Consider the following 25,139-nt stretch of genomic DNA (forward strand, 5'->3'; position numbering starts at 1 on the left):
CTTTATATAATGGCAGCATATTACTGTGCTCACAATGTCAGAGTCAAGGTTTGTACATTACAGCAGTATGCTAAACACTGTACGGGAATTGTATTTCACAGACCAGATGTGCTGGGTAATTATGTCTAATGCTGCTTCACATAGCAGCCATACTATGCACAATACATTGCAGTGATTATTCAGACAACAGTGTTAGCATGCAAGTTGTGTCAGACTGATGGTTTAAATAATGGCTCACAAACAGTAGCAATGCGCATGCTACATTGAACTGATGGTTTGCATAAAACCTGTGCCATGCACCAGGACTGGATCCAGCACTAAGCAATGTAGGCAGCTGTCTAGAACCCAGTGCTGGCTGGGAGGCCTAGTCACAACATTAATATAAAAAAAAGTTTTCCTTCTTTGCTCAGCAGTTACATACTGCTCCTTTAAGATTTCTTGCTTGGCATGATTTCAACCAATGGGACAGGAGCAAACATACATGTAGACCAAAATAAACTTGCACAAGCTTTAGCTTTTAACAAAGCCCAGGTATGAATTATAGGCAGGCATTCTGTTTTTTGTTTTTTTGTTTTTTTAACAAACCAAGAATGCAGGTTTTTTTTTTTTTTTAAAAGAGCTGCTGCAGAAGCGAAGCAGGAACACAGTGCTATTGTAGGTATAAGCCACAGGCAGCCATTCTGCTTTCAGTTTTTTTTTTTTTTTGTAACAAACAAGGAATTAAGCTTTTTAAGGAACACAAGCTGCTGCCGAAGCAATGCAGAGGTATGAGTTATGACTGGAAGGCAGACATTCTTTTTGTAAAAAAAGCAGGTGTGTGTGTGTGTGTGTGTGTGTGTGTGTGTGTGTGTGTGTGTGTGTGTGTGTGTGTGTATGCATAAAATGTCCTAGTTTGAGAGGGCAGTTTAATTAAGTGACTTGCTTAGACTTAAACAGCATACCTTGTTATAGCTGGCAAGAGCCTTAATCCTATACACCAACTGCCATACCTAGTGATTTTGCTTTTGTCTGTTTCCACTTTTGATTGGCATTTCTGATTATGCCTCATATTTATATCCTTCCCATGATCAAGTCATTTAATGAAAAAGTACTTTGGGACAACTGGAAATTTGGGCCAGACTCCTCAGTGCTCCCTTGGACAGCAAGCCTAGTAACTATTACCTATGAACCAGAATAGTTATGGTGTGAAAGAACAAAACTGATTGTAGTAAACACGAGCATCATTACATGAGCCATGCTCCTGGAATGTGATCCTTGGTTTCCTTAATGTTGACAGTGTTTTTTGTTTTTTTTTATTTAGCTGCAGATAACTTGCACTGCATGAAATCTGTGAGTTCAATGTTAATAGTTTAACTTTGAATATATTTTTAATTTAACTTTTTTTTTCAGACACACATGTGAAATGTACTGTTTGGACTAAACAGTTTGGCTAGCACTTAGTGAAAACGAGTAAGGTTATGAGCTGTTAAATAATTGCTTCCTGTAATACATGGTTTGATTCCCTCAGCCTTCATTTAACATCTGAGTCTGCCAAGTTACTTCGCCATACAGTACTCCTGGGTTACTCCTGAAAATGGGTGTATATCCAGTGGGCTGTCTGTCCCACATTGTTAACAAATATGTTATACATTTGTCTTTTTAACTCTTGCACCCTTCACATAGAAATTGTATTTATTATTTATTTTATTTGCCATTTGTTAACCAGGTTAGTCTGGCTGGGCAGGTGCCCTTTTTCAGCAGAGACCCGAGGAGAATAGCTCCAGATACAAAGATTACAATTAGTTACAAAAGAGCAACACAGATAAAACAATAACATAAAATAAGAATCTTATTTGTTTTCAACATTCATTACAAAGGTACATTTTTTAATCTTAAAATAACATGTAAATGATGTAGTTGTATGATAAGAAATAGGAGGAAGGGGAAATGGAATGACTAGTAAGTAGGGAGTGCTTACTTATAGCTTACTTATAGAAATTCATTTGTATTTCATTATATGCAATTTGAGAAAGAACCCCAGCATTGTCTTGTAGTTTAATCATTTGCCATATGCATTTTCACTAAATGTGAATTTAATGGATTGCCAAATGCATTTTCAGTAAATGTGAGTTTCAAAGGAAGACAAGTTTACTGTTTCTCATTCTAAGTCTATTCTCAATGAAATTGGCTGCCAGCATTTTTCTGTAAAACTTGAAATAATTTTAAATGAAATCCGTATCTCTATGGTAAATGTAAAAGTAAAGAAGAAAATAGTATGTCCACTGAAAGGTTTGAACAATGTTTATGGTAACTGTGAATAGACACACAAGTAATGGGATATTGGTATGGCTGGTAGGGGATTGGCTCATTTCCCTGAAAAGGGCCCCATTTGTCCATGATCTGGCTTTGTTAATCCTAGAGATATATGCTGCAGCAATACATCATTACTATCCATTCAAGTAAGTCAGACCTGTACTGAATGATGTCTGAAGAGATACCTATTTGTATCTATCAGAGAATACATAGAGAAGTAAAAAATTAGATGTAGGTGTCCTGCAAGCATGCAAGACATCCCAGCAGTATTCTATATGCAGTGATTTCTGATTTTTATGTGACTTTAGGTTATTAAACAAAATGTGCTGCAGCATTCATATAATCTTTAATAGTTTTGGTTTGTTCATTTCACTAAATAATTAATTAGTTCATTATTAGGCCTTAATTGCATAATAATATTCTAACAATGTTTCATTTTATTAATATACTTTTGGAGTTCCTTCTTTATAACCTCAAGCAACTGCAAAGGGGTTGGCATTTCTCAGGTCATATAGTCTGCATTATTTGTAGAGATGATCAGAGCAGTTTGATCTTCAGCATCCATTACATAGTCATTGTTACATATTACTGTGATCTAATCTTTTCTACAATATTGAACTGTTAAGGATTTCTGCATTTAGTTAAAAACTGTTATTCTAGCAATAACTGCAAAGGACTACTTGTTAATGAGCTGCTTCCTGTATCGAGGTACAGTTTTTTTTTGTATTTCCACCTTCACTTACCTACTGCCTGACATTGAGCAAGCCACTTAACCAAACAGTGCTTTCAGGCAATTGGGAATTTGGGTTAAACCACTTGATCATCTCCAGGACTGCATAGTAACTATGAATCTGTTGCCATTGTTTAATAGCCATCTGCTTTTGCATAGCTGATCTAGTGCATGAAATGGCATGGCAGTATCACTAGCACACCATTATTTTAAAGCAACATAGATAATTCTTCAATGGATACAGGCATTGCATTTAGGTTCATAGGTGTTTACTAGGCTAATGACCAAAAGGGCTTTTTTAAGCCTAGCCATGCATCTCAAATCTTTGACAAGTTCTGATACCCTTGATAAGTGTAAGCATGGACCTGGGATATGAACCATTTACAGGTTACCTGTGTCCATTAGAGACACAGATGCCCAACCAGGGGTGAATTTCTGGTTTCTCATCCAATTGTCCAAGTTGCACTTGTATTGGGTTAGCAAGGAAATCTGCTTCACATGGATGAGGAGCCTGTTCCATAGACTGGGTAGTCTCTGGGATACATACCTATCTTTCCAGCAGGTTCTGTTTATATCACAGGCAAAGTTCAAGTCTTTAGAATGGGTAATTCTGGTGCTGTTTGTTTTATGGATATGTAGGAGGTCCATCAGAGTGGGGCCTGACAATGCCCTGTTTGCCAGGCATAGATCTCCCCTCAAAAGCCTGTAGGAGACAGAATACAAGGATAGAGCCTCGAGGTGGTCTGCATAGGACATTTTACTTAAGCCCTGTACTCTTTTAGTGAGGAACCTCTGCAGATGTTCCAGTTGTTGGATATGCCTGGTTATGTACATACCAAAGGAGGCATTGTACAATGATAGGTCTGATGAATGCCGAATATAGTAGAACAATGACTTCCTTGGACTTGGATGCCATACCTTTGTTTATAAGTTGTGCAACATAGAATGATTTCCTCACCACTGTAGAAACATGATGGTCAAAGGCTAGATTACTATTTATTTGTATCCGTAAGTCCCTGACTACTGGATCAACTTTAAGGTGTGTGTTGTCAATATTATAGTTACCAGGGATGGATGACTTACCAAAGGACACTATTATGCATTTCTTGGCATTTAGTTTTAGTCCATGGCTCTGAAACCAATTGTTTGTCTGTGTCAGCCCCTCCTGGAGAATATTTATGTCAGTGTGAGACTCAATGACAGCTCCTAATTTGCAATCATTTGCAAATTTAGTCCACCTGAGACCATGACACTGGGCTTGACTTCTGAGAAGTAAATACTAAAAAGGAGCAGTCCAAGGACTGATCCCTGAGGGATGCCACTTGTGACTGGCCTCTTTGCAGAGGTGGAATCCCCAATTCTAATTTCCTGAGTCCTGCCTGTGAGCCAATTGTCTATCCACTGGGTGACATACAGGTTTGCAAATAACCTCTTGAGTTTGTCAACAATCCTCAAGTGGAGTCTTGTGTCAAATCCCTTGACCAGGTCAAGGTAGGCAGTGTTAACCCTCATCCATTGCTTTGGTGACCTTCTCAAAGAAGTCCACCAGGTTGAGTAGGCATGATCTGCCACTGACAAAATCAAACTGGGTTGGGTCCAGTGTCGGAAGGTTTATATCTGTATTGATCACTTCCATGATAATTCTTTCCATGGCTTTATATATAAGACTACTGAGACTTATGGGTCTGTAGTTTCCAGGGTCTGTAGTTTCCAGGGTCTGTAGATGGCCCACCTTTGTGCAGAGAAATGACTGTTACCTTTCTCCATTCATGAGGCACAAAGCCTGTTTGGAGGATACAGTTAAGTAGTAATTCCAGAGGCTCTGATAGGTCATGTTTCATGCTATGTAGAAGGCAACCTGGGATATTGCCTGGGCTCAATGATGCAGTGTCCTTGGTCTTAGAGAGAACATTAAGGACCTGTTCCCTAGTAATAGTAGGGGGAGTTATATTTGATGATATTTCCTGAGGGACGGTTGAGGGGGAGAGAGTGGTAAAGTTAGAGCTGAATTTATCAGCCAGCAGGTTTGCTATATCTTCTGGCCCAGTATAGGTGACCTCATTTACAATGAGCTCTGCACACAATTGTGTATTGCATTTGAGGTTGAGGACATAGCTCAAGAATGCTTTGTGGCTGTCCTTGGCCTGGGAGACCAAACTTACCTCAAATTTGGCTTTGGTATACTTTATTTGTTCTCTGAGTTGTTTGTTTAGCTTGATGAGAGTGCTTTTATTCTGCTGCGTGCTGCACCTCCTAATTATTACCAGGATTTTCTTCCTTCTGTTATACAGCCTGTTGATTTTGTGATTCCACCAGAGTGGCTTGTTTTTTGAGTTAGTTCTATACTTAACCCTGGTGGGTACAGCTGACTATGCAGCTATTAACATGCTTTTACAGGGCTTCTGTGAATAGTTTTGCATAGGCAGCAGTGTTTGCAGGGTTTATGGGGGCATGACATTTTGCCAGGTTCTCACTTAATAGCAGGAAGTTAGCCTTAGAATAGCTCCTGAATATTCCAGGTTCAGCTGGGGGTCCACGTTTTATTTTTACTTCAAAGGAGACCATTTTGTAATCTGATCTTACCCAAAAAGGCATTAAAGTGGGGGCTGTGCAGCAGTTTCCCATATTAGCGAGGACCATATCCATTGTAGTTGCACCGCTTGTTGGTGTATTGACTATCTGGTCCAGGGAGTTTGTGTTTATAAAATCCAAGAATCTTTGTACATGTACATTTGGTGTCGTAGAGGATTCCCAGTTAATAGTGAAGTAATTAAAGTCACCCATGAATATGGTATTGGGTTGGATGGTTAGTGTTTTTAATAAGGTTAAATACATGGTATAGGATTCCTGGGTCATAGAGGGGTACCTATTGCTTGCAAGGAAGAGGTATTGGATTTTACCTAGGGGAACATGGAGCAGCTCAAGTGCATTGTCATGTTTGACCACCCTTGAAGTATATTTATTTTTGATGTAAATAGAGACACCTCCACCTTTATTTTAACCCCTGCCTGTGAAGTAGCTGGCCTAAATATGTGGAAGGCATTATAGCCTTGCACTGTTGGTGTGCTCTCTGTGGCTTTAAACCATCTCTCAGTGACCGTATACATGTCTGCATTCTCTAGGGTAAAGAGAGCTTCTAGGGAGTGGAGATTTTTTGTTTAGACTCCTAGCATTGAGCAGTAATACCCTGAGATTTTTTGGTTTTGATTTGCTATATTGGAAATACTTTCAGTTTGGCATTGCCTAAAAAAGGCACTATGGGGGAAGGCAGTGTTTTTGCTAATATTTGAAAGCTTAGAGGGGAGAGGTGCAAACCATACTTGGCAAAGCAGTATGGCCTGTTGACCATCTCTTTCCATAATGACAGATATTGCACTCCCTTAGAATCCCACCAGAAACTAAGCCAATTATTAAAGTCAATCATCTTTTGTTTGCATTGTGGCATCATCCTTGGAGAAGGTAAAATGCTGCTCAATGCTAGGTTCATACCAACCTGAGACACACATTCCGAGAGCTCCACAATGTCTCTTCATATAGTCTAGGGAGGTACATCTCAGGTCATTTACTCCCACGTAGACTATGACTGAGTCATATTGGTAACTGTGGTCCAATGACCTGAGTACATGCGTACAGTGGCAGATCCTAGCCCCTGATAAGCAACTGACCATAACTCTGTCCTTACTCAGCCTGGTAAGAAAGACATCTGTGTATTTCATGATGGAGTCTCCAATGACTAAAATGTTGAATTATGTGGTGGCTTGCCTTATGGGCTTAGAGGTAGAGGCTCCATGAGATGTAGCTCTATGTGTTAATGTGAGAGTTGTTTTGAAAGAGTGCACTTGAACCTATCAATAAAGTACTTGTAATTTATTTTTTCAAATCAATAAAGGGTGTACATTGTCAACAAAGTGATTATAACTGCTGACAGGCTCTCTGTGGATGAATGTGCCTTATGCAGTTATGTGGTCATTTTTAAAAAGGCATTAATCTGGCTTTGCAGGACTAGTGTGCATGTGTGTGTGTGTGTGTGTGTGTGTGTGTGTGTGTGTGTGTGTGTGTGTGTGTGTGTGTGTGTGTGTGTGTGAATTAACTCATTACATCTGAGTGACACCTCCAGGTGCATTTGCAGTTAATTCATACTGACGCCTCTAGGCATCAAATATTGCTTGTTCATATTTGCATCAATAATTCCAAAACCATGCTATGTACAAGGTTTTAAAAGACTCCATCTTAAAGCTTACACAATGGCAAACTTGGCTGCACTAATATTTCACCTCTGTCTAGTACAGGCAAAGAGATATTAACTGTTGTTTTTATGATATTAATTTATATAGATATCATTTTCATTTTTTTCTAAATATCGCAACAACTAAGTGACACAGGCAGAACTCCTTAGCCTCATATGAAAGCTCTCATCTAGGTGGATAAAATACTGCTGGCAGTATGTGTGTAACTTGGGTGGTTGCCGAGATATTGTAAGTTGTTTATAAAATATTACAAACGCAATAGTTACTGGTTTTACTGCAACTCATAAAATGCATTTTAAGACTTGGCACTTAAAGAATACTACCACTATAAAAATAGTTTGTGCTGAAGGGTTTGCCATTTATACTTCTGTCATAACCCCTATGGTTCCAGAGATATGAACATTTGTTTGAAATGTGAGGACATAATTTGATTCTGTCAAAAGACTTAGGCTCCGCCCATTGGAAGTTGCAGTGCAAATTTCCTAAGCTCCATTAGAGCTAATGAGTTAACTAGGAATACTTTGGCTATTGTGTATTTTTGTGAAACAATTTTAAATTATGTACCTTTAGTCATTATTATTATTAATTCTTCGAAACTGACCTCTGTGGATGCACACTACGTATCTGTATTCGCTAGGTTTAGGGGATATCCGTAGATAAAATGACTGACCCTGCAGAGATGATAAAGTTAAAAAGTCATTTGTCTTTGCAGGACTGTTGTCCATTTGTGTAAAACAAATGGGAATACTTTACTACAGTCATTTTTTTATCATAATAAAACATGACGTACTCAGTCAATTTAGTAGCCATAATTATTGAGTACAGATATTGGCCTTTTTTGGTTGAAATATTCTGAAGTGTATACATTTGGAATTATTGGTTCATACATTTTGTTTCGGTTCTTACTTGAAAAAATGTTCAAAACTACAAATGTTAAATGCATTCTATCAAATGTTGCTGTATTAAAACATGAGATATAATTTAAAACAATGTGAAAGATTAATCAAAGAACACATGCATTTATACATGGCCCTGAAAATGTATGCAGGGGCACATGGTTTGAAAATAGCCCATGGGACCAAGGTACACTTAATCCACCACTGGCCAGATGAATTTTCATTAAATATGAGTTTCTATGCATTTCAGTGGATGTGAGCTTCAAGTCTGATTTCAAGAGGAGTTTACTTTTCTCATACAAAGTCTGTTTTCTATGTGCAACTGTTTTGTTTAGCAAATGGCCATCAATGTCTGTGCCATAAAATTTGAAATTAAAGTTTTAAATTAAATCTATCCCCCAGATTTACTATTCCTCCATGCAGAACTAGCTTAGTCATGCACGGAGGCGGCCATTTAGGAACAGGATGGCAGCACGCCATGCATAGTAATGAGGCACGCTGCCTGAGCTCCTAGGCTTACACTGAGCATGTAAGAGTGTAGGGGGTGTGTCTGAGAGCAGACCTCTCAGAATACACATGCCCTCGCAATGAAGAACAGCAGAAATGGATATGAAATGAGTGGGACTGCTCATAGGTGAACGCATATCCCCACCAACAGTCCCCCTCATGTACAACAGCAACAGTATACATAAATAAAATAAAGAAACCCTTTATTTTTTTTTTAAATTCCAATTAAAGCTAACCGTAGGTGCACAGGTGTGCCCATCGCTTAGCTACGGTTAATGCAGCTTAAATGGCTGAAGAGGATAACAAGAAAGATATATGCAAATGAAGCAGCATAGCAATAGTGTAGTGGGCAGAGCATTCACCTTATGAGCAGGCATTCCCGGTTCGAGTCCCACTGCAGCAGATTCCATCAACAAAACAAACAGCCATACAGGTCTCGAACCCAGGACCCTAAACACCATAGTCACTGTAGTAAACAACCAAGCCATCACAGAAGTACAGAAGAATGAGGTATCAGCAAACAAGTCCTCACCATAGTAAAACCAAACTGAACCTGTGAAAGGAATCAGTATACAGTCATATGTTCTATAACCCACTAAATAACATAAATATGTGAACTGAAGTACAGCAGTAAGCCCAGAAGTGAGGTGTAATTGTAATAGAGTGTTGAAGTCCCCAATAAAACACAAGGACCCCATAGAGTGTACATACACATTAATCATGGATACCAGGCAGATATATAAGATGTAATGAATAAGAAATCAATGCCAAAAAGGAAATGTAATGCAAAGTGTAATGTAAGCGATGCTAAGCATTGCACAGGCCAGCATAGGAGGTGTAAGCAATGCAGACCAGCTAATTGTGCCCAGTGGTATACCCCTTTAAACAATGCCCTTTAAACCTTAGTTAAGCAGGTTTGCCCATAGCTTAGCCTTTTCAAAACTGGCCAATCATGGAAAAGTGTGAGAAATCAGCCCTACTTAAACCCAAGAGGTGAGAATACATCTCATAACTGGTTGTAGCTTCCCCTTGCAGGCACTATGGCAGTAAGGGGAGAAGGTGTACGCTTTCGGGCACAGTGCTGGTGCATCCAGGAGTCGAATGTTATGGCAGGACTCCTTGTCAAAGACCATGATCAGAGACTGCTACAGGGCCAGTACCAGGGATCCCAATATAAGGCGGAGGCCTGAGACCGACCTCACCAGTGTCACTGGCATACCCGGAACTGGTGACCAGGTCAGACACCACTATGCCGACCTGAAGCAGCATAAGTGGGACCTCTTGGAGGAGTGGCTCCAAGAGGCTGGAGCGACAGGGGATGTTCCAGCTGTGTGTAAGTATCACCCCAGTATGTGTGTAATAATTGACAACTCAGGTATATCATGGATAGGTATGGCTAAATAGTCCTCTTATGTCCCCCACAGCTACACTGGAGTGGGCCACGAACCAGGAAGCCCACATCAGTCGCCTGGTGAGGTTGTGACATGAGGCAGGTCAGTAATACTCGTGCATTTACTGTCATAGTAAATAAAATAAAAGTAGTAGTAAATTAATTGCTTGTATAAAACCTGCATTGTTCAAGACAAGTACTGCATACACTAGAGAATATGGCTGGAAGAGTCTCATATTGTTTGTATGTCAATAAAAGTGTAATAGCCTGACAAAACAGGTCTAACTGCTGGACTGCATGTGTTTATCCTGATATCATATGATAATGTAGATTTGCAATCATGTAATAGTACTGTTGTATTAAGCACTGTTACCCACACCATGCACCATAAATTGAATGTGTAGGAATGCCTGTATATGACAGGTGTAATCGCCAGAGGCAATTTAGTACAACTGAGAGACACATAGACAGTAAACAGGGAAAATGCAGACAACAAACCACCGAATAGCACATGCAACTGAGATGTGAACTGTAGTTTTCTTAGCACACAGAGCTACGGTAGGAATCCTGCCAGTGGTAGTAGTCTTCATACAGAACCATACTCCACAACTGTGCAGATATGTCCAAAATGTCTATTAAAGTGGCCCATATCTGTTGCCTATCAACCTGCCCCCCTTGGAAATCAGTGGAATGATCCCAGACATATAGGCAGCAAACAGGAAATACAACTGATTGACACACAGCTATGAGAACAAAGCTGGCACACTATCAACTCCCCAATACCTTATGTGACTAAGAAGCCACGTATGTCCCATTTACATCCCAACTTGTCAAGCTGTGGTCAGAGTGTGTACAGTAACAGAGTGAGCTGTATGTGCATAATAGTAATGTGGAATTTGGTACTGTGTGTGGGAACATTCCGGTAGTCCTAATAAACATTCCTTCCACAGGTCTGTCAGATACCAACACTGTGCCCAGAAATGCAAGAATGATATGAAGTTGCTCTGAATAATGAGGTATTACACATCACTGTCACCCACACTGTCCTAGAACATATAACTGTCTAGGAAATCTGTATAACAGTGTTGTAATACAAGGTCAGAATGCATAAGCACAGGGGATTAATAAGACAGAAAGCAAATAGGAGATATACAGCAACATCGATATAGCAGACACAACTGTGATGGACAGTGTTTAAGTTGTAGCAGACACAGTCATGGTCTGAATCCTGGGAGTGGAATAAGGCTGCATACAGAATCATACCCCACAACCATACAGATGAGGCCAGTATGTCCAGTATATGGGCCCATATCTGCTGCCGGTCCCCCTGTCCCCCTGGAAAGTCTGTGGGATGATCCCAGATGTTTAGCCAGCAAACAGGGAATACAAGTGATTGTCAAACATCTATGAGAACACAACTGTCACTGTAGCAACCCCCAAAACTGTTGTGATAGTAATATTTCAAGTATGTCCTATCTATACTCTGATGTTGTCAAGCTGTCACAAGAGTGTGTACAGTAACAGAGTGAGATCTATGTGCATAATACTAATGTGTAATCTGGAACCTTGTGTGGCAGCAGTCAGGTTGTGCTAACAAACATTGCTCCCACAGGTACGTCAGATACGAACACTGTGCTGAGAAATACAGACCATTATAACCTGTACAAGTACTGTTCACACTGATATTGTAGGGAATTGTAAGTGTTGCAGTTTCTTTGAATAACAAAATATCTCTGGTCACTGTCACACACACTGTGCTACATAATATAACTGTGTAGGAAAGCATGTATATCTGTGTGTCAGGTCACTAAAGGTGGAAGAAGAGGGCAATATTCTAGATATGTCCTAGCACACCAGCATGTGGTCAATACATGGCCAGAGTCTGTGCATAAAGAGTTGGATAGCTATGTGCACAACATCAACATGGAATCTGGAAGTATGTGTAGAAACAGTTAGTGTTAACAAACATTCCCTCCACAGGTATACCAGGTAAGAGGTGTATACTGCAGGAAAAAATGGTTAATGTGTAATTATGACTACAGCCATATCACTGTCCAAACTAAGGCTATAGAGTAGTGTAGTAAGACTTGTAAGGTACAGATAACAGCAGTGACTAGGTAAATAATGTGGACTACAGGAATATAGTAGTTGTTAATTGACATCTTTCTCTCCCCCCCACCATATCTCCAACAATAATCAACATTCCCACCCCAACTGGTATGTACTGACACCTATGTTCTGATAATGTCCAATTGTTTGATAAATATTTTAGTGGTCACATGCATGTGCTATATTGAATTATTCCAACATTGGTGACATGGTGCCATCAATGTACCTGCATGCTGTTCTTATTACCACTGTGGTCCCATATATGCATGTGTTCTGTTTGCTATGCAACTGTTCCATATCTGGTATCTGGGTTAATGGGAATATCTATGCATGCTGTTATACCTAACCCTGGAATATGTTGACTATTACTAACCCACATATGATGATGAAATCTAAACACTATAGCATGCTTGGGAAGGCTAGTCCCAGCAGACCTACCTGTCCCATCTCAGCTGGCCGTGGCAGTGGGCACCAGCATGTCTGGTGCCCAACCCGGGACCTCCCTGTCCATTGGTCCTGCACCACCTTCAGGTGGAACTGCCTCAGGGGATGGGCGCAGACTGGCACCTGTCACCTGTCGCCAGGTCGGGGTCATGGTGCGTAGAGTGATCAACCAGCAGTTTGGTGATCTTCTATGCCAGCTCAAGGGCCATGTGTAACAATTAGAGAGTCATTCTGGGTCTGCAACTCAGTCCCCAGCACAGCTACCTTTGGGGCTGTGAAGGTGCAGTGGTGGCGGCCCATGGGTGGGGACCTCAGTTCCACTGTTTCTACTAGGGGGCTTGTGGGCTTCCGGTTTCCAAACATCCCTCCCAATCAAGGTGTTTACTCCCCACATGTGTCATTTACCGCCCCTGTATGCATCTTGTTTGTCTCGTCTATTAACCTACCCAACCTACCTCCCCAAATATACCTATTACCCTTCCCCAACATCCCACTCTCACCAGAAAAAAAAAGGGCAATCTGTTCCCACAAAAAAATCTTGCCCCATACACAGCTGTCCATTTCACACACGTGTCCACTGGACAAGTAATCTGGTCTAATTGGCATCACAACGTATTATTGCTGTCCTCACCCCCTCCCAGGGGTTTGAGTGTCCAAATCAACCTCCAAATTCAGTGCATATGCACACCTGTTGCTGTAGAAAAAATGGGTAGCTATGGACTTTCCATACACCCTTCCTGCACATCCATGGCTGTTTTTCCTACTGTCTTTCCCTCTTTGTGCCCCTTTTCTCACCACTTTCCTATCAACCTCTTTTTCTTTTCTTTTAAAGAAATTAGCATGGGGGTAAGTGGGAGTAAGAACTTTAAGCAGCAATAAGTGGGTTTAAGCCTGTTTGCATGGGGGTAAGCTAGGCCTACACAGGTTAAGCAATTTAGAAGCTAACTGAGTATGAGAAATTGTAACCGGAAGTTAGCAGTGCTTACCTCTGCGCAAACATGCACAAACCTGCTTACAACTTCTTTAAAGTGCCTTAATCACTCTGTATCCAACAGCCCATGTTCTGCCCAGCAACAAAATAAAAAGCCTCTGCAAATCTCGAACCCAGGACCCTGCACTCCATAGTCACAGTGATGTACCACTAAACCATGTCAGATATACATAACACCAATGTTTTCAAAAACATATCATCCAGCCAGTCATTCAACAGTACAGATAATGTATTCCAACATTTAGATGTATGTGTGTGTGTAAATATATTAATATCTCCACAGATACAATATATATATATATATATATGTATATGTATATATATATATATATATATATATATATATATATATATATATATAAACATATATACATGCAAATACCTACATCCATAGATATATATGTCTACACCTATATGTCTAAATATACACAGCAAGTTACATATATGTAAGTAGATATATATAGCTATTTAGGTATATACGGACATAGTTATATATATGTAAGCATATACATATATATATCTATATAGGTATGTATGGACATACATCTGTAGATAACAATGGGAAAATAACTAAGACATATATGTCCACATGCACTGTTAATGGGGTTGAGAGGACCCAAACAATATACGTCTTGTACGAATAGGTATACCCCCCTACAGCCAAACACATCCACCCTGCAATACACTACCAAGTGTTGCAGATCCCATAACCCGGACCTGACATGAAATGGGCATCCCTAGGATACATATACACAGACACATATATGCAGATACAGACATACATATAAATATATATATATATATATATATATATATATATATATATATATATATATGTAACTACACATACACATGCAGAGATATTTACAGTAAGTTATATATGTAGTACGTGCACACAATATGGAACAGCCACTATTCCTACAGTTACCACCTTACCATGGAGACTGTATGAGCCTCCCAGAGAAATGACATTCATTGCCTGCAACATATACCCACAGAGATATCAAAGGATATAACACCACACACAGGTATGCATAAGCGGGAAAGCTTTATTTGTGTACTATTACAGTTGTATATGCCATGTCATATAGCTGTTTAGACACGGACATCCATATAACCTGAGTAATGCTACTGTGAAACAGTAATACTAATACAGTAGTCTTAAAGTTTAACAAATGTTGCTGTCCAGGCCAAGGCCATCAAGTAGTACAATAGTAAAGACAGACTGGCCCACAGGATACCAAACACTCAGCGGTAAGTAATGCAGGTGTATAGTTCAGCAGCTTCAATCTATACTCTGTAGACAATCCCTAGGGGGTAAAGACCTCAGTTGACACAATGGGATGTAACTTTTACATAACATGGCACAACTGACACCATCGCAAGCACACTGACAAACAGAACAGTCTGTATGGCAGGTGGCAGTGGGCCTGCATTTAACCAAGGTGGATTGTATGGTAATGTACATCCATATACCTTAAGGCAGCTCACCCCAATGATCTTCAGGACTTTGGGCTTTCAAGATTCTGTAGTGCTCCCATATACATATGTGTGTATATATAGATATAAGTATACATAGATATACATATATGTATATATAGATATATGTATATATAGCTATATATTTATACACATCCTATGTGTACATATGTGCCTAGTTATGTTGGTATATATGTAAATATCAATAACTATATGTGCATACATATTTATTCTGATATACCTACTACTGTCAAAATACACGTGGATATCCATATGTATATGTGCATATGTATCTCTATCTGTATATGTGTAGACATATATAGCACTGTATATGTATATATCTGGGTGTTTATTTGTATATCTATGTGCATATACATATCCATCTATGTATGTCGATATGTATATCTGTATGTCTAAATAGATATCTGGATAAGTATATGTACATATAGTAGTAAACTTTTGGATTCATTTTTTGGAAATAAAACTTTTGGATTCATTTTTGAAAATAAAACTTTTGGATTCAGTTTTGGCTTCATTATCATTTTACCAATATGTACATATAACATCACCATATGTCCTGAACATGGAGTGTAGCCCTACCTCAGGCCCTGTAGACCCAACTTCATAGTGCAAGGGGATGTCAGGTATGTATAACAGGTGTACTTGTAGAGTATTGCTACTGTCATTGGGATTGTCTTCACAGACATGGTGTGTGTGGGAGGTCACATCTGCTTATAACATGTGCACCATTGGCTACTGACAGACATCCTAAGGAAATCATAGTACAGTACCACTGCTAGCACGTTAAGCTCCTGTGAACTACAGCAGAGATAATGGCCAATATATGTAGACAGTCTGACACACTCTGGACAGTCCAGAGGTATGCACATAACCCCTTAGTGCAAGACATGTGGACCAATCCTGACAATGTGGATGTTAGCCATGTAGATGGGTATAACACTTAACTACTGGTATACATTTTCCAACATAGGTTATGCATTCACACATACCTGTCTGTCCTGCCACATAATAACCACTGGTAAGGGGGTGCAATGGCCACATACCACCCACTAGATATTGACATACATCTGTACAGCATCCCACTGCACTGTCTGACATACGTGACTGTTATGATGGCCCGGCAGCAGTACATCTGGCAAGTAACTGGACATTACATCTCACTGGGTAATTACACTAAGCTGCTAGGCATGTAATGTAGCACAGTGCAGGCTACAGGTAGACCGGCTCAACACTGGCCTACATTTCATATGGTGGAATGCACATGTACCTGCATGAAGATAGCAGGCTCTACAGGCATGCCACAGTACAGAGTAACATACACCTGTGTGTATGTGCATCACCACAACCAATGTGAGCACAGCAACAGCTACATATGGCATGCTAGCGTATTATTACAGTATATGGACTATCTGTTCAACACCAACCTCATATGTGCCACCCACACACTCACCCTGCATATACTGGTCTGCTACACAGTGTGGTCCGCTGTCTGTCTGTGGTAAGGGACATGTGCATGTATGGCCCTACAAACATGTAAGCCGATAGGGTAACATTCAGTGGAGCAGCATGTAACATCAGATAGAACAGGACCAAGAACAATGACATCTACCACAGTCTGTACACAGGCCAAGTTACATATTAACATTACACACACTGCCGACAATCACCATAAGTACACAGACCTCAGTACTGTACACACAACCACAGAATGTCCAGGTTATGTCATCAAATATAACCCCTACTATACATGACATGTGTAGCAGTCTGATATCTCACTGGCTTGTTATCAGATATGATGTCAGTAATTATGGTGTACAGTACATATGCACTCCTTACTGCATGACATATGTACAAAGGTTGTCAGGGTTGTGGCTGGAGGCACATACACAGGGCCAGTATTGACATGTTGCTGTGATAACCTCATACATTTACTGTTGTAACAGGGTTTGTTGCACCATATGTCCTATGAGGGATATGAAGTCAGTAACTCTCATGGCTGTAACCATCTACAGACTGCAATCCTCACACTACCTTCTGCAGTTCACAGATAGGTGCACTGTGGGTAACACCTGAAACAAAGGCACCACACACTGGCCAGTCTGCAGATGGCCCTACAGATGGGTGTTCCCTCATAAACATAGCACTAACATGGCAGGTATGTAAACATGTAGGACAGCCATAACCACACACACATCCTGTTAAACCAACATTACTCCAAATGCAGTATAGCAGCACTTACAGTATGTAGTCAGGTCAGGCACATCCCCCTCCTGTGTGTTGGCCTGTTTCCACAGTTTATGTTGTTAGAGGTAAACCCCAATCCATCTGAGATGCTGTTTGCCAAACAACAGATCATGTTCCTGCTCACAGTGAATGAAAGGCCCAACACCAACATGATGTTCCTAAATATTGGTGTGTTTCCATGCAATTGGCTATGGGAATGTTATGACAGCTGTTCCATATGCAATCAGCTAGAGGAGGGCTGCAATTCGTGCAGAGACCATCAGCTGATCCTGAGCATCACTTAAAATACACATGCTGCTGCCTAAGTAAAGCAGGTGTAAGTCTTCACATCCACTAGAAAGGGAGTAAAAGAGGCAGACAGAGGCACAGAAAAGCCAGGGAGGGGTGGGAGAGTAAAACTTAGCATGTTTGTGTCACACACCTACCAGTACAGGGTATCAAACACCCAATGACTATGTAGTGCTATTAAACGACAAAAAAACTGTCATGGTAAGCCACCAAAATCCAAAACTGCCAATTATTGAAGCACTTTTTGTTTGCTTACAAAGCAAACATCTTCAGAAGTCAGCAATAAAATAACAATTGAAAAACACCATTCAAAAACACATACAATGATGCCTAATATATGTTGTAACCAAACATAACACCACCACATGACTCTCAGCCTAATATTTAAAGGCATCCACTCTCTCAAAAGTATGCATAACCAGCAATGGTAACATAAACATGCCTATTCACTAGATAAAATAAATCATTACTATAACTATTCTAAATGGGAAGCTAAAACATTAAAAATACATAACAATTCCAACGTACATTCTACTCAAAGTAAAACACATTATTAATACATCACTTAAAACAAATAAACTATAGGTCTTAAGGGTTGTTAGCATATTCATCATAACAGACTCTTCAGTTTCAAAATACAACTGATAGAGCAAGTTTCATTCAAGCCTGGAAAGTTATAGGTGTTCAGCTTAATCTGCCAACACAATTCTAATTCTTCCAAAAGGAGAGACACAGGACCGCCCCTAATGTCCTAAATTACCTGGTTGATGACAATATGTTTAAATTTGTGTTCTCTATTGATCTGAATGTGTTTAGCTAGGGCATTTTCAATTTTTTCTTTAGAAAGAGCATACTGGTGTTCATAAACTCTATCACGGAGACCATGTTCCATTTTGCCAATGTAAAATGCAAAACAACATTGGCACTTAGTTAAATAAACCACGTTCTTTAAATTACAGTTGAACCTCAATTTAAGATTATATTGAACACCATTAATGGTAAACCAGTTACTTGTGTCTATATATTTACATAGATTACATAATTTATATTTACTCATGCCTGTGATTTTAGGAATACTTTGACACTGTTGTTCCAATAAGTTCTTCACATTTTTGCCCCTCCTAAAAATTACTCTAGGAAAATCACCCATTTTACTAAATAATTTTGTTGTTGTTGTTGTGTCTTTCGGCTTTTCCCAGTTAGGGGTCGCCGCAGCGGAACTCCGGTCCGCTAATGATTGGCAGTGGATTTTTACATACCGAGTTGCCAGCCCTGACGCACAACCTTCAACGAAGGTACACCCATTCACGCATGTCTCCACACAGAAGACGCTCTAGCTGAGAATCAAACAGGACAATGTCTTACTGTGAGGTGCCAATGCTACCGCAGCACCACCACCGGATTAATTCTGAATAGTTCCCAATTCTTCTGGATAATCTTAATAAGTGGGTAACTATTCATGGTAAATGTAGTGATGAAACTCAATCGAAAAGCAGTTATACCTATGCTAGTGTACTCATTATGATTATTTACAATCACTATATTTGATGTGTCATCTTGTACCTGAACTGATAACTTGACACTTAAAATAGGATTGCATACTTGGTTAAACCTCTTAGATTTAACCTCATCAATCAATGAATCCAAGAGTGCCTCAGGATAACCTCGACTTAAAAACATATTTTTTAAAAAGTGACATTCATCCACAAAATCCTCATCCTGGCTTATTATTCGTGCAGCCCTCACCAATTGGCCTTTAATGACTGACCGTTTCTGATGGTGAGGGTGGCAACTTGAAAAGTGCAGGAAGGCATTACAATAAGTGCTCTTCCTGTAAATCTTGGCTACAAAACAATGCTGAACTCTATCTTTCCTTAGCCAGACCTTTAGATAGGCAATCGCCTCAGTATCAAATGTAGATGTAAATTGTAGGAACTATGTTGATTTATTAAAAAAATCTATTAAGTTTTTACTAACTTCTGTCACCTTTTAGTAAAATAAAGATATTGTCAAGGTATCGTGTGTAATATACTATTGAGTCCTTTAAGTTCACATTATTCAATACAAATTCTGACTCCCAGTATGCCATCATTAAGTTCGCTATGCTGGCTCCACATGGGGAACCCATAGCTACCCCCACCTTTTGCAAGTAAAACTCATTGCCAAACATGAAAAACATTGTTGGACAAAATGACATCAAGTAGTTCTATGACTAAAGCAATTTCTGCTGTCGATGCTCCATTTTTCTTAAGCATAAAACCTATCCACTCGATGCCTAAAATGTGGGGTACAAGTATAAAGATCTTTTACGTCGACTGTGAGGAAATTATAATCCCCATTATACTGTAAATTATCGATGTTTTTCAAAAAAGATCAAGAATCCTTACAGACTTGGACTTCAGGTGCCAAATAGTTCTGAAGTATAGTGTCAATGAATTTTGCACAGGGGTAGGTAGGTGAATCATGACCATCCACCAAGGGTCTCATAGGTGGGTCCACCAAACTTTTGTGAATTTTTGGGATTCCAAAAAGGCTTGGAAACCTAGGATATGGCATTATCATATAATTGTAAATGTTCTGTTCAATTCTACCATCTATGAACAGATCATTAATACAATTTCTTATTAATTGGTAGGCTTTGTTAACTTCTGAACGTGAACTCAATAGATACGCTGTGGTATTCAATAACTGTTTCATTCGTTCTATATAATTCAGATTGTCAAAAACTACCAAACGACTTCCTTTGTCTGGTTTGCACACACTGATATCCTGTGGCTTAATAAACTCAAGGAACTCAAATTCATCCGTACTGATGTTATATGCACCCTTCCCCTTGAATACATTCTTTACAGCATTTCTAATATCTAATTCACAAGACTGTTCAAACACTTGCAATAATGGGTGCAGGGAGGGGTTAAATGTACTTTGTATATAAAATGTATCTACACCTGTTACACTCAAAACATCACCCAACATTAAATTGAGATTTGGTTTCCTAATGAAAATTTTAATGTTGAGAATAGTTTTTACCAAGTCAAGATTCTGTGTAGGGACATACGTGTGTCCCTTAGCTAGAAACTCCACAATGTCAGAGGTGATCTGTACTGAAGAGTAGTTGAAAACTTTAAAGTCCTCTACTTTGTTTGTGATAATCACTGGACCTCTGCTACTAGGGGACGACACAACTTGATCTACCCCTTGTAGGCTGACTTGTTGATAATGATCACCCAAATGAACTACTGTTCCATTGAAAATAAATGCAAGATCACTATAAGGGGCATCACCTACTAATTCTTGCGTTTGTTGAACTTTTTTCTTGTTAGAATTCTGATAAAAGTTCTTTTGTTAAGGTCTGGTACCCCCAAAATTGGCTTGCCGAAAATTTTGATTTTCGTTAACTCAAACATTATTTGTCCGCTCACAGGAGGCATTTTGTATCCTATCACTTCTGCAGACTTCGACAGGAACAGCAGTGTCAACAGAGTCATTAAATACATCCAAAACATTGTTGGGGGAATTCTCTTCAATATGATTAACCCTGAAGTTGACCTGGTTATTGTCCTTATTAGAATTGTACCTGGTACCTTCAGATGGTTTACCGATGGTAGAACTGCCCTACTGCCAAACTTGGGCTGTTGAAGGTGCAGAGTATGCTACACATTGATCATATGCAACACGATCCAGTTCAAGGTTTTTAATTTTATTAGCCTTGAGTTTCAACATATACTGGTCTATGCTTGTAAAAATAGGAGTGTATTCAAACTTATAATGTAAAAACTCAAGATCAGATTTAATACTATTGTCCAAATCCACTACTACTTTTGTTAAATTATCATCCCATATACTGTAATGTTTAACCATTAATTCAAGTAGCTCAAAACCTTGTCAGTCAAACAGAGCTATGAGATCTTTGTGAAAGTCTAATCCTGCTTCAAGCCCCGTGGGATACTGGTGCCGGCACAAGCCTTTAGGAACCACCTTCTGTGAGATACATTCATGCAAGTCAATAAACCCTGAGGTGGAATTAGGTTTGTTTTGTAGTGTAAATCCAGGCGAAGCTTGCACTTGAATTTGTACATTATTAGATCCCCTTCCAATGTTCAGCGCTGGTTGATTTTTTTCCGATACCAAATTAATGCCAGACCTGTTGTCCATAACAGACTCAGAAGGCCTCTGTTGATTAATCTTCCCATTCATTGCTGGCAAACTCTCCAAGACACCACTGCTAACCGGAGGCCAATGTGAACAACCTGGAACTTGCGAAAGTGATATAGAGTTACCAAGTATACAATCCTATTTTAAGTGTCGAGTTATCAGTTCAGGTACAAGATGAGACATCAAATGTAGTGACTGTGAATAATTATAAGGAGTATACTAGCATAGGTAAAACTGATTTTCGATTGAGTTTCATCACTACATTTACCATGAATAGTTATCCACTTATTAGGATTATCCAGAAGAATTTGGAACTATTCAGAATGAATCCAGCATTATTTAGTAAAATGAGTGATTTTCCTAGAGTAATATTTAGGAGGCGCAAAAATTTGAAGAACTTATTGGAACAACAGCATCAAAGTATTCCTAAAATCACAGGCATGAGTAAATCTGAATCATGTAATCTATGTAAATATATACATGTAACTGGTTTACCATTAATGGTGTTCAATATAAGCTTAAATCGAGGTTCAACTGTAATTCAAAGAATGTGGTTTATTTAGCTAGGTGCCAATGTTGTTTTGCATTTTACATTGGCAAAACAGAATGTAGACTCCATGATAGAGTTTAAGAACACCAGTACGCTATTTCTAAAGAAAAAATTGAAAATGCCCTAGCTAAACACCTTCAGATCAATAGAGAATACAAATTTAAATATATGGTCATCGACCAGGTAATTCAGGACGTTAGGGGCAGTCCTACATCTCTCGTTTTGGAAGAATTAGAATTGTGTTGGCAGATTAAGCTGAATGCCTATAACTTTCCAGGCTTAAATGAAACTTGCTCTATCAGTTGTAATTTGAAACTGAAGAGCCTGTTAAGATGAATATGCTAACAACCCTTGAGACCTATAGTTTATTTGTTTTAAGTGATGTATTAATAATGTATTTTACTTTGAGTAGAATGTACATTGGATTTGTCATGTATTTTTTATGTTTTAACTTCCCATTTAGAATAGTCATAGTAATGAATTATTTTATCTAGTGAATAGGCATGTTTATGTTACCATTGCTGGTTATGCATACTTTTGAGAGAGTGGATGCCTTTAAATATTAGGCTGAGAGTCATGTGGTGGTATTACGTTTGGTTACAGAGTATATTAGGTATCATTGTATGTGTTTTTGAATGGTGTTTTTGAATTGTTATTTTATTGCCGACCTCTGAGGAAGTTTGCTTTGTAAGCAAACGAAAAGTGCTTCAATAAATTGGCAGGTTTGGATTTTGGTGGCTTGCTGTGACAGAGTTTTTTTTGTCGTTTACTAGTTTGGTGTGTTTTGTTGTTTTAGTAGACTATGTAGTGCTATCACATGTCCATGCAGTTATTGGATGCGCCACATAGGTTACATGTCGGGGAGCCTTCAGAACATTTATGTGATGGTGACTGACATCTGCAACAGGGATATGGTAGCTATGTGGTAGGTGTAGTACACGTGCCTGCCCACATGAACAGGTGCCAGCATCGACACAGCCACACTCTCACAGGGATGCACACACATACACACATTGCCACACTTGGCAGGGCCAGGAATACAACTCATCACTAGTGGGATTGCCACAACACAGTACTGTGCAGGTATCACATGCACCACAGGGGTCATACTGAGGGTATATGTGCAAAGGGTATGTGGAGGTGTCTGACATCAGACAGCATGCTTCAATATGCCAATGGGGGTTGTAGTAAGTGTGAATGTGGTCATACACATCATACACCACACACACACACACACACACACACACACACACACAGACACAGACACGGGTGCCAGTACTGACATGTATGTGTGCACTGCTTCACAGGTGTGTCATGGTTGATGGTGCCAGACAGCTATACAAGGCTAGATGATGGGTATTACCTTGGCATCAGGCCACATGACAAAGGTCTGCATTGTGGCTCAGGGGTGTAGTGTCTGGAGTTGTCCACACAGGTGGGTATTGTATTCACCATCCAGTCACCTGGGTGACTATTGAGTGTGGCCAATGCTGTGCATTGCTTGCCATGTATGTGTTCCTTCCTCCATGATATGGACAGTGTGTGGGATGTGCACACCTCCCACATGCATGTACAGTGACATGTGGAACTGTACCTGGGGTGTCTGGCCCATGTTGTGTACACAGATTATTATCATCAGATGTGCCAGTCCTGGCCTCATGTGGCGGGAACTGTTCATGGACAGCAGGTTGGCCCTGTACCTACATTGATAGCATGATGCCAGTATTCCCTGGTGTCAGTGGCATCTGTCCATACAGAGCTTGTGTTTCAGACATGTTATGTCCTTTGTGGGTCACATTTGATGGCACCACAGGTGTTGTAGGTGTCCAGTGGGGAACATGGGGGAGGTACACTGTTGGCATGTACATGCCTATTGTACTGATGGACAGGGTGCCATACCCTCTGTAGCCCACTGCAATCACACCATGGTTACTATCAGTGGGCAATATGCAGGGTACTACCAACATAGTGGCTGTTCGGCTGTTGCCTAGGCAAGTGTGTGTGTGTGTGTGTGTGTGTGTGTGTGTGTGTGTGTGTGTGTGTGTGTGTGTGTATGAGACATGGGCTGAGAGTGTACCTTTGGTAATACAAGGATTGCTAACATTGTTCAGATGACATTGATGTCACATTTAGGGGTATGGATTTGCACCCCAGCCTCTTGGCTATTTCACATTTGTTATCGCTGTATGGTGGACATTGTGATATATACGTGGCCCACCATATTAGAAGCTTGAAAAACCCGCTCCACATTGAGTCCAGTTGTTACACACTCACAACCACCGCCACACAAGATACGAATGACAAACACACACACACACACACACACACACACACACACACACACACACACACACACACACACACACAAACTTGTCATGTCTGGGATTAAAACTCCTACCTAACTAGTATATTACACTATAGCACTATGCCGTTATAGGATGCGCCACAGAGATTACTGGAGTTCTCCTTCCCCAAAGGTGTATTTCACAGTGAATGACATCTGCAGGGATGCCATGAATTGTAGTGAGTGTGACTAGCCTAAAATGCATTGCTCCCTACACAAACATAGAAATGCACACAAAACATTACAGCTGCCATGCGTGGGGATAAAACCTCTACCAAATGTCTAAATCACACTACAGTATGATGCTGTTATAGGCTGCACTATGGGGATTACTGGAGTTCTCCTTCCCCAAAGGTGTATTTCACAGTGAATGACATCTGCAGGGATGCCAAAGTAGGGCATTTGAATTGTAGTGAGTGTGACTAGCCTAAAATGCATTGCTCCCTACACAA

Source organism: Protopterus annectens, chromosome 2.part0, assembly GCF_019279795.1.
Source record: "Protopterus annectens isolate FY-2018-M chromosome 2.part0, PAN1.0, whole genome shotgun sequence".
Lineage (NCBI taxonomy): Eukaryota > Metazoa > Chordata > Ceratodontiformes > Protopteridae > Protopterus > Protopterus annectens.